The sequence below is a fragment of the Terrapene carolina genome, unplaced genomic scaffold (genome assembly GCF_002925995.2).
Source record: "Terrapene carolina triunguis isolate 2854851 unplaced genomic scaffold, T_m_triunguis-2.0 Scaffold58, whole genome shotgun sequence".
Lineage (NCBI taxonomy): Eukaryota > Metazoa > Chordata > Testudines > Emydidae > Terrapene > Terrapene triunguis.
The window spans coordinates 25,048,508-25,057,674 of record NW_020664409.1 but is presented as its reverse complement, the minus strand read 5'-3'; positions in this window follow the sequence as shown (position 1 = coordinate 25,057,674).

The following is a 9,167-nucleotide window of genomic DNA, read 5'->3' as shown; positions in this document are numbered from 1 at the left end:
CTATCACAGTAAGGCATGTTTCCCAAGCCGTTAATATTCTCAGGGCTCTTCTCTGAACCTTCACCAATTTATCAACATCCTTCTTGAATTGTGGACACCAGAACTGGACACGGTCTTCCAGTAATGGCTGCACCAGTGACAAAACCAGCAGTAATTTAACCTCCCTACTGCTACTCGATATTTCCCTGTTTACACATCTAAGGGTCACATTAGCCCTTTTGGCCACAGCAATGCACTGGGAGCTGTGTTTAGCTGATTATCCACCATTATTACCCTTCCCCTCCCACCCACCCCCAAGTCCTTTGTAGAGTCACTACTTTCCAGGATAGAGTCTCCTATCCTGTAAGTACGGCCCACATTGTTGCGGGGGGGGACTCATAATGGGAACTTAGGCGTTGCAGGACCCAGGCTTCCTTCACAATGTATGAGGACAGTCAGGTGCTTAAAAAAGGGATTTTTAGAAGCCAGTAAGCTGAGTGGGGAGCCACCTCAGTTACCAGTAGGAAATGCTGTGAGGGGCCTGGATTAAGCCCTGCCCCTCCAAGGGATTTAGGTGGCTAACTCTGGCACCACCATCCTCTCGATGTTCACAGATGTAAACCCTCTCCTGGAGTTAGGGTGTCTAAGCCAGGTCAGTCATTTTTCAAGAAAAAACAAGGAGATGCTACCACCCCCTGATGATCTTTAGTCCAGTGGTTAGAGCACTCCCTCAAGGTTATAGGGGAAATGGGTTCAAAGCCCCCATCTACCTGATGTGGATCAGGAACTTGAAGTGTGGTCTTGGCCAGACCCCAGGGATACAAGCTGTTCTGGGGTAGTCTCGCGCAATCTCTCCTGCTGGAGCTGTTCCACTATGTATACATAATTAAATACGCACTGGGCCAGAGAAAGTGTGTGACTACAGCCTGGCAGCTAGGGCACTCACCTGGGACGTGGGAGGCCTAGGTTCCATGGCCCCTGCTCTAATGAATATTTAAGTATTTATACAAAGTGGAACAGCTTCACCAGGAGAGACTGAGACACCCACCCTGGAATACCCCGCAGCCTAGTGATCAGGGCCCTCTCCAGAGAGGGGGAAGACACACATCGGGGGGGGAATTGAACCAGGCTCTCCTATATCCTGGGTGTGTGCTCTAAGCACGCGACTGAATGTTATAAGGGTGGTGGCACCTCCTCCTCCATCATCTGTGTAGTTTTAGATGTGTTTAGAGCAGGTCTACTGGGTTAGGCCTGTAAGACAAGGTAGGCAAGAACGCTTTAGTCTGTGGGGGCCCTGCCCCTTGTTCTTAGATACTTTACATTTGACCATTTAAAAATGAATATATCTGCAAACTCTGTCCATGATCATTCTGTTTTCTTTCAGAGCACTGATAAAAATTGTGAAGATATAGGTAGGAATTGAGAACCTGAGCCAAGTGGCTCTTAACTATCTTGACTAGATTACCTTTGCCCTCTGAGTTACTTGACCCATTTTGCATTTTGAAAAAATAAACCAGTTCTTTGTACTTGTTAATGGATTTTATTAAAAAGAACAAGCAAGTAAATGTAAAATTGAGCAAACATAACCCTGACTAAACTACTATGACTTTTAACTACAAATAGAACAATAGAAGGTAGTAACTGAGATTTAATCAATGGGTTTATATATCAAATCACCCATTCAATACCACATGTAATCAAACCAAATCAACCATGCGGTTGACTCAAGAAAGCATTGCTCTTGCTAATCCTGCTTTGGGAGAAAGGAGAAGCCAGTTTCCTTCACTCTAGACTCCAACCAGCAGTGCACTTCTGGAATCTTCTGCCTTCTGTCTTCCTCCACCTGCAGGACAGGAAGTGTCTCTGAGAAGATCACTTGGATATTCTTCTTCAGCACAATGAAATCATCTATCATCTGAAAGGTATCCCATGACACCTCATGGATTATTTGTGTGTGAAGTAAATCTGGTTACTTTGGCCCATTTCTCCTGTAAATGAAAGGCTGAGATAGTTACTCTAAGCCTAAATATGTGTTGTTGTTTTTTAGCAGTCAAAGGTACAATATAGGTGACATGCAGTAGTTGAAGTCTCAGTGAGTGATGTATTTATACATATTCAGAACTATATATGAGTGATAACTTCATAATCCACTCATGGCTTTATCCTTTACAAAAAAGAAAAAATAATGTTCTAAATAATCTTGTATATTCCATTTATACCATGCTATGCCTATACATAAGAAAATAAGAATGTCAGATATAGCCATATGTCAAAAGCCACTTTTGATCTCATGCAAAATTATGCTGCAAAAGGGAAGGGTCATTAGGTATGTAAATATTCACCATCTGACAATAGTGTTGAAAAAATAATGTGCTCATCAATGGTAGAACTTTACACTTTTGTGAATGAACTATGCACCCATAATGTACATGTTTATGCAACAGCAGTTTAGTTAGTTATGTACCGAGTGGCTGTGTGTGTGACACCCATTATGCAGCTACGTGTAAATGTATATGCTTAAATGCAGCATCCCAGACACTAACTGCAGAAAGATCCTATATTTCTAGGAAGTACTGTAGTAGTGACAACACACAGTTCTCACAAGCTACTTCTTGTACAAAACTAGGGTGACCAGAGAGCAAGTATGAAAAATTGGGGGGTGGGGGGGAGGGAGGAATAGGAGCCCATATAAGAAAAAGCCCTGAATATCAAGACTGTCCCTATAAAATCGGGACATCTGGTCACCCTATACAAAACTGTAGTGGTCTGCTGATGCATGGTTTGTGTCCTGTCTTAATTTGCACTGATTCTCTAATGTAAACCATGTCAAGAAGTACATCTTTCTACTCCTGACTAACCGGGAACTATAGTTTTGAAGTTATCAATAATGGAGAGAAAAGAAGATGCTTGAAAGCTTCTCCTTAAGAATTAAAGCAATAATGGCACGGCCACAATGTGTATTTTATTATAATGATTGTATTAGGCTGAATGTTTTAAACATCTGCCTGTTTCAGGAAGAGACATCCTAAATGAGTGTTACGCAATGCATTGGTGGTGTGCTGGAATATGGGGCTGGATCCTATCACATGCTGAGTGCCAAAATCAATGGGAGCTGAGAGTGCTCAACAGCTCTCAGCATTGGGTCGCCTCAGTACCATTATGCTATAAAATTATCTCTGCTCTGTAAGTTTCCTTCCTTTCCTGTTCTGTAAGGGAGCAACTGCATAATTAAACTATGAAAAATCTTTCATTTATCTTCCTCTGGAATTCTTCGTGCCTGAAAAAAAGCAAAGAAAGCTCATTTTCCCAAAATGACTCTGTGTTGCCTGTACATTTTCTCCCCTATGATTGTCCAATCAACTCATCAGAATAAAAAACAAACTTAACGTTACATACTGCCCTGCAGGCTTATGAAATCAAGATGTATTCTTTCTACTTAAAAGATTATCGTCATCAAAACAGCCAGATAATTGCCAGGGGATAATTATGATTCTGTAATTATTATTGTTGCTGACAGTAAATGATGTACGAGGAAGAATACAGCTTGATTTTCTAAGCTGAACCCCCCCAGAGGAGAGACAGACAATCAGAAAACTTGTTTTGACTAGAACACTGAACAAACTTGACAGAGAAGTTACAAAAAAAAAAAAATACCTTGCATCCTCTCAACCAAGCTGAAGGGGATTCTACTGCATTTAAAGGCTGCACCTCAGTGACCAATAATCTGGGCAATGAAAGATGAGAAGTAGAAGGAATAGGCTTTTTTTGTTTTCTTTTAACAAAATACAAGGTTTTAAATACTTAAAAGTTCAGTGATAACAACCAAGAGCCTTTTATAAAATGTATTTTAGCACCCTGTGCAAACATGACTGGCTTTCAGTGATGTAATACCAATTATATAATACTTATATACTGCCCTGCTCTGACTCTTCCCTCCTTAATACGGTTTCTAAATTCCAAATACAACACCAAAACAACACATTTCTAGAGTCAGCTTCTCTACTTAGATGATCACTAAAATTATTGCTTCCTTGGTGAAGATGTATCAAAGGCTGGATTTTTCCCTCCCCCAGCCACTGCTGGTGCCTTGAAAAACAATTTTTTTTTAATAGAGGCAGAAGGGAGGACCCTCCAACGACATTCACATTCTTAGGTTGAGCTGCCAAAAATCACTTCTTGCTCTGAACTCTAGCCTTAAGGGTTAGCCTCTGCTAAAGTGGGCTATCAAATGATGTGTTTGTAATGGGTTTGCACAAAGAAATGTTAGTTTAGGCGTTTTAAAAATGAGATCAACTTGATTAAACATGAACCAGTGGGCTGCAACTTGTCAGGCTTTAACATCCCAATGGAGGCAGGCCTTTTTTTTGTTCTTTTTCAAGGAATATTAATGTTTCCACCCTTCCTTACACTAAACAAGCAGCTAAAACTGGAAATCAGTTATCTGTTTTGGGGATACTAAGCTAACGAGGCAGCTGCTAGGTGTCTGTAAATGTGTCTGTTTCCTGTTTGTACTAGTTGTAAATATAGCTCATCTTTCAAGCACCAGTTCTTAATATTGCCAATAATAATGAAACACCACTAAAACTGCATTTATAACATTTTTATTTTTACAGTAGGTGTCTGAAAGAAGACAGGTACAGATGATTTAAAGTGATTTAAATAGAACAGCTCATGTGCCTCTGGCCAAAGAAAAGAGCACAAAAAATGTAAAATACAGCATCAGTTCTTTAGTCCAAATAATATGGTCCACATGTTCACTTTCAGGTTTCAATAGTAGGGAGATGAAATCAATGCCCATTTAAGAAGAAAGGAAGTTAATTTGGGTATAAAATAAGCAACAACAGCTGCACTGAGCTACTGAAATAAATGAAAATGAAATGGGGGGGAGGGGAAGGAGGCGGAGAACACAAAACAGGAGAAACATCAGCATTATCGTTGCAATCGTTGGAAGCCAAAGAAAATATAAACACAACAAAAAAGACCAGCTGTACCAGTATTTTACTTAACCTTTCACCAGGTATGGTTAATGACTTATAACTATTATCTGTAATCTGGATCCAGTAATTACAATTTGTTTTTCCTTCAGGGCCTCCATAACATTTTACTGCAACTATTGTTTGCATTTTTTTGCTTAAGAGCCACTGGCACTCTTCCTTTCCCAAGATTTGTTATGTCTATTTAAGCCACTATGTCAGGCGTGGCTGCTTTGAGTTAGACATCTCAATAAATGGCCTGCATTTCAGAAATGCTGAGCACCGCTGGACTCTCACATTAGAAGCTTTAGAGTAGTAACTCTTCCCTGCAGAGTTAATTCAGGTGTTTGGCACCTGGGTTAGCCTAATCCGGGTGTGAGCATTCACACTGCAAAGCCATACTTGAGTTAATGTGTCTACCTGGTCTTGCTTGCAGGTGTGTCAGTAGGCCTTTGGGGGGGGAGGGGGGAGTATAAAATGGTGACATACCTGCATTGTAACTGTTGTTCTTTAAGCTGGGGGTGCAGATGTGTATTCCACTCAGGGGTGGGTGTGTGTGTGTGTGTGTCCGCCCGCCCGAGCCAGAAACAGTTTCTGCTGCAGTACCCGTCAGGGCAGTGCACACACCGTGCATCGCCTTGTGGCCCCTCCCAAGGGTCTATAAGGGTAGCACCACCCTGCTTCTGCCCCCTCCCACCCCCAACCCCTGGTCCTTCATACCAAAGTGGGCTACAACACCAATGCAGATATGGAGGGTGGGTTATTCTTAATGTGTGGATGCAGACACCAGTTACAATACAGATAATTAACTCTTCCTTCTTCTTCGAATGGCTGCAGATGTATATTGCATTCAGGTGAGTCACAAGCAGCATTGTAGGCAATGGGACTTGGAGGCTATTTAAACAGTGACTGAAATATGACCTTGCCAAAGTTTGCATCCTTCCCTTCAAGCTGTTCCATTCATTCAGCATTATGCCACTGCATTATGGAGGACTAAGTAGCAGCCCTGCAAATGTACAGGAGATAGGTACATCATTCCGAAAAGCTATATACATTGCTTGAGCGCTCTTCAAGGGTGCAGAAAGACGTGGCAGAGGAGGTGTATTGGCCAAACCATAAGCAGTGGTAATACAGGATATCATCCATCTGGAGCAGTGGTTCTCAATCTGTGGGCTGCTTGCGGCCCAATTAGAACACAGCTGCGGCCCATGTGACATCCTCAGGGCCATACAGGTAGTATATGTATTGCATGGATGCGGCCCACATAACACAGAGAGCTGCATATGCGGCCCACAATGGTAAATGATTGAGAATCAATGATCTAGAGCCTGCCTGGCCCTTCAGCCTACCCACATAAAAGTCAAGGAAGCTGGCTAAATGACTTAACATGAACGGGCAATGCCCTTCTTACATCCAAGGAAGGTAAACACTCTTCTTGCTGACAAGCCTGCACTTTCAGAAAGAACATGGCTGGGGCCATTGTCTGCTTGAAGTGGAAGCCTGACACCACTTATTTAAAAACTTTGGGTGAGGCCCCAAAGCTACCTTGTCCTTAAAAAACGCCAAGATGTGATGGCAATAGGAAAGGTCGTCATCTGAGAAAATATATCACCAGGAGCAAGTAGGCAAAAAGTTCAACTGGATGGCCCATGAAAGCAGCTAACACTATTAAGCTCCCAAAGTGGAACTGATGTTTTTGCAGGTGGATACAGGTGAGTAGTTTCCTTGAGACACACTGTTCTGTCTTGAACAAGGGGGTGAATGGCAGAAATGGATGCCAGGTAACCCTTCAAGGAACTTAAGAACAAGCCAGACAATTTCAGACACTGGAACTGTTCCAAAACGTCCTTGCTACTCACTCTCATAGGCTGAGTCCCTTGAACAGAAGCCCAAAGTAAAAAAATGCTTCCACTTAAGCTAAAGGTGGCCCTAGTTGATTAGCATATGCTGTTGGGGTCTGGATGTAGGACCGACTCATGATGCTGTGACAGCAGAGCTGCACGAGGTTGTAGAAATTCCACTGAGAGGCTACAAAGTTCTGAATAGCTTTGACCAAGCCCAGGTAATTAGAATCATCTTGGTGTGATCCTGCTTACTTTGAAGATGAGTTGCAGGATCAATGAAATTAGGGGAAAGGTATACAGTAGGCCTTATCGCCATTTCAATAGAAAGGCATTGGTCAATCAGCCAGCACTGAAGCCACTCTGAGAGCAAAACTGAGACCAACAGTTCTTGTTGTCTTTTGTAGCAAACAGGTCAACTGATGCAATGCCCCCCCCCACCAATTTTTCCATCTTTTTTTTAAAAAGTAGTCTAGCATCTAACACCATATAGGAAGGTAAAAATCACTTTCCTACACCTGTTCACAACTCCTCTACATATCCATTCATGGATTTCATTAGTCCTGTTTGCCACAGCATAATCCTGGGTGCGCACATTGTTGCTTGTCTGGTATGACTCCCTAGATCCAGTCACCACTTTCCACGAGTGTCTGCCCCCACCATCCATAGGTATGGCCTGCATTACATGTTCCTAAACTTTGCATTTGGCTTTTTTTTAAAAAAACAACATTGTTTGAATGTGCCTAGCTTACCCCATGCTCTAGATGGCTCTGTCTGCATGCCCTCTCCTCATCATTACTTACACGGCTTAGTGTCATCCAGAACTTTTATCAGCAGTGATTTTATATTTACTTCCAGATCACTGACTACCACTGGCAGGCCAACTACCAAACCTGGTTGTATTCCCACCAGAAACACTGTCAGTCACTGGTGCTGCCTTACTGATGACTAATTTTGAGATCTGTCAGTTAGCCAGTTCTTAATCCAGTTAATGTGCATCGCAATGATGGTGTTATACCGTTGCGGAGTCTGTTTTTTAAATGATTGAGTGGGAGGAAAGCTGGAATGCAGTTTTTTTTAAAGTACATAATTATGACCAGCAATTACGCTGTTCAAAGAGACAATTTAATTTTTAATAAAATGAAGCGTGGCCATAGCACTTCAGATCTTTGGGGGCCCAGTATATGCCTCACACAACCCCTGGGAGGTAGATACTATTTGGTTACTGTATTGTCACCTTTCTATAGCTGGTGAAACTGAAGCAGAGATTAAGGGTTTCATCCTCCACTCTTAATGGGTGCTTTGCCATTGACTTCAAGTGGGGCAAAATCAAGCCCTAATGGTATGTGTACACTGCAATGTAAATCCAAAGTCTGTGGGACTTAAGGCCACAGGCTTGATGTTTATAAGCCTGGCCTTTAGTGTCCATACTGCGTACTGACCCTATGTTTAGAATTTCTGAACCCAGCTCTCACTCCCATATTCACCTGTCTACAGTATGCAGAGCTGAGTCAAGCCAGCCTACCCAGGCTTCTTAGCATCCTCCCCAGCTGCAGCTGTGCTAGTCATATTCGTGGTGCATTGTGGGAAAACTTGACTGCCTAGGCCAGGGTGGCCAACCTGATCCTGAGAAGGCGCCATAATTTACCAATGTACATTGCCAAAGAGCCACGGTAATACGTCAGCAGCCTCCCCCCCCATACCGGCAGCCCTGCCAATCAGTGCCTCTCCGCACCTCCCGATCAGCTGGTTCATGGCATGCAGGAAGCTCTGGGAGGTAAGGGGTAGGCGTGAGGGCACGGCCAGCTCAGGAGAGGGGGCGGGAAGGGGCAGGGCCTGTGGCAGAGCAGTGAGCACCCCCTGGCACATTGGAAAGTTGGTGCCTGTAGCTCCAGTCCCAGAGTCCGTGCCTATACAAGGAGCTGCATATTAACTTCTGAAGAGGCATGTGGCTCCCACGCCACAGGTTGGCCACCCCTGGTCTAGCCAGTGGCACTTTGCTGGAAGTTGTTACAGCCCACCAACACACGCTGCCAAGTCATCCTTTGGGTCTGCACATTTCCAGACCCTAAAGCCAGCAACATGGAGCAAAAACCATTTGAAGAACTTGTTTGGCTTGGGCTTTCACGCCTGTTTCAGAGAACAGGCAGTGCCTCCATGAAGCACTGGTGGACATTTCAGCAGCGTTTTCTGACCTACTGAAGGCACCTGTTGGATGAAGGGGATCATGATACAGGGATGGCAGACTCCAACTGGCTGATGCTGCTCAGGGGATAGCTGCTGGTGGCCCTTATGTAGACTGCTCCTTCTGGAGCAGGGCCATAAGCACAGTCTGGTGGGCTCACATAGTCATGCAGACATGGGATGATGAAAA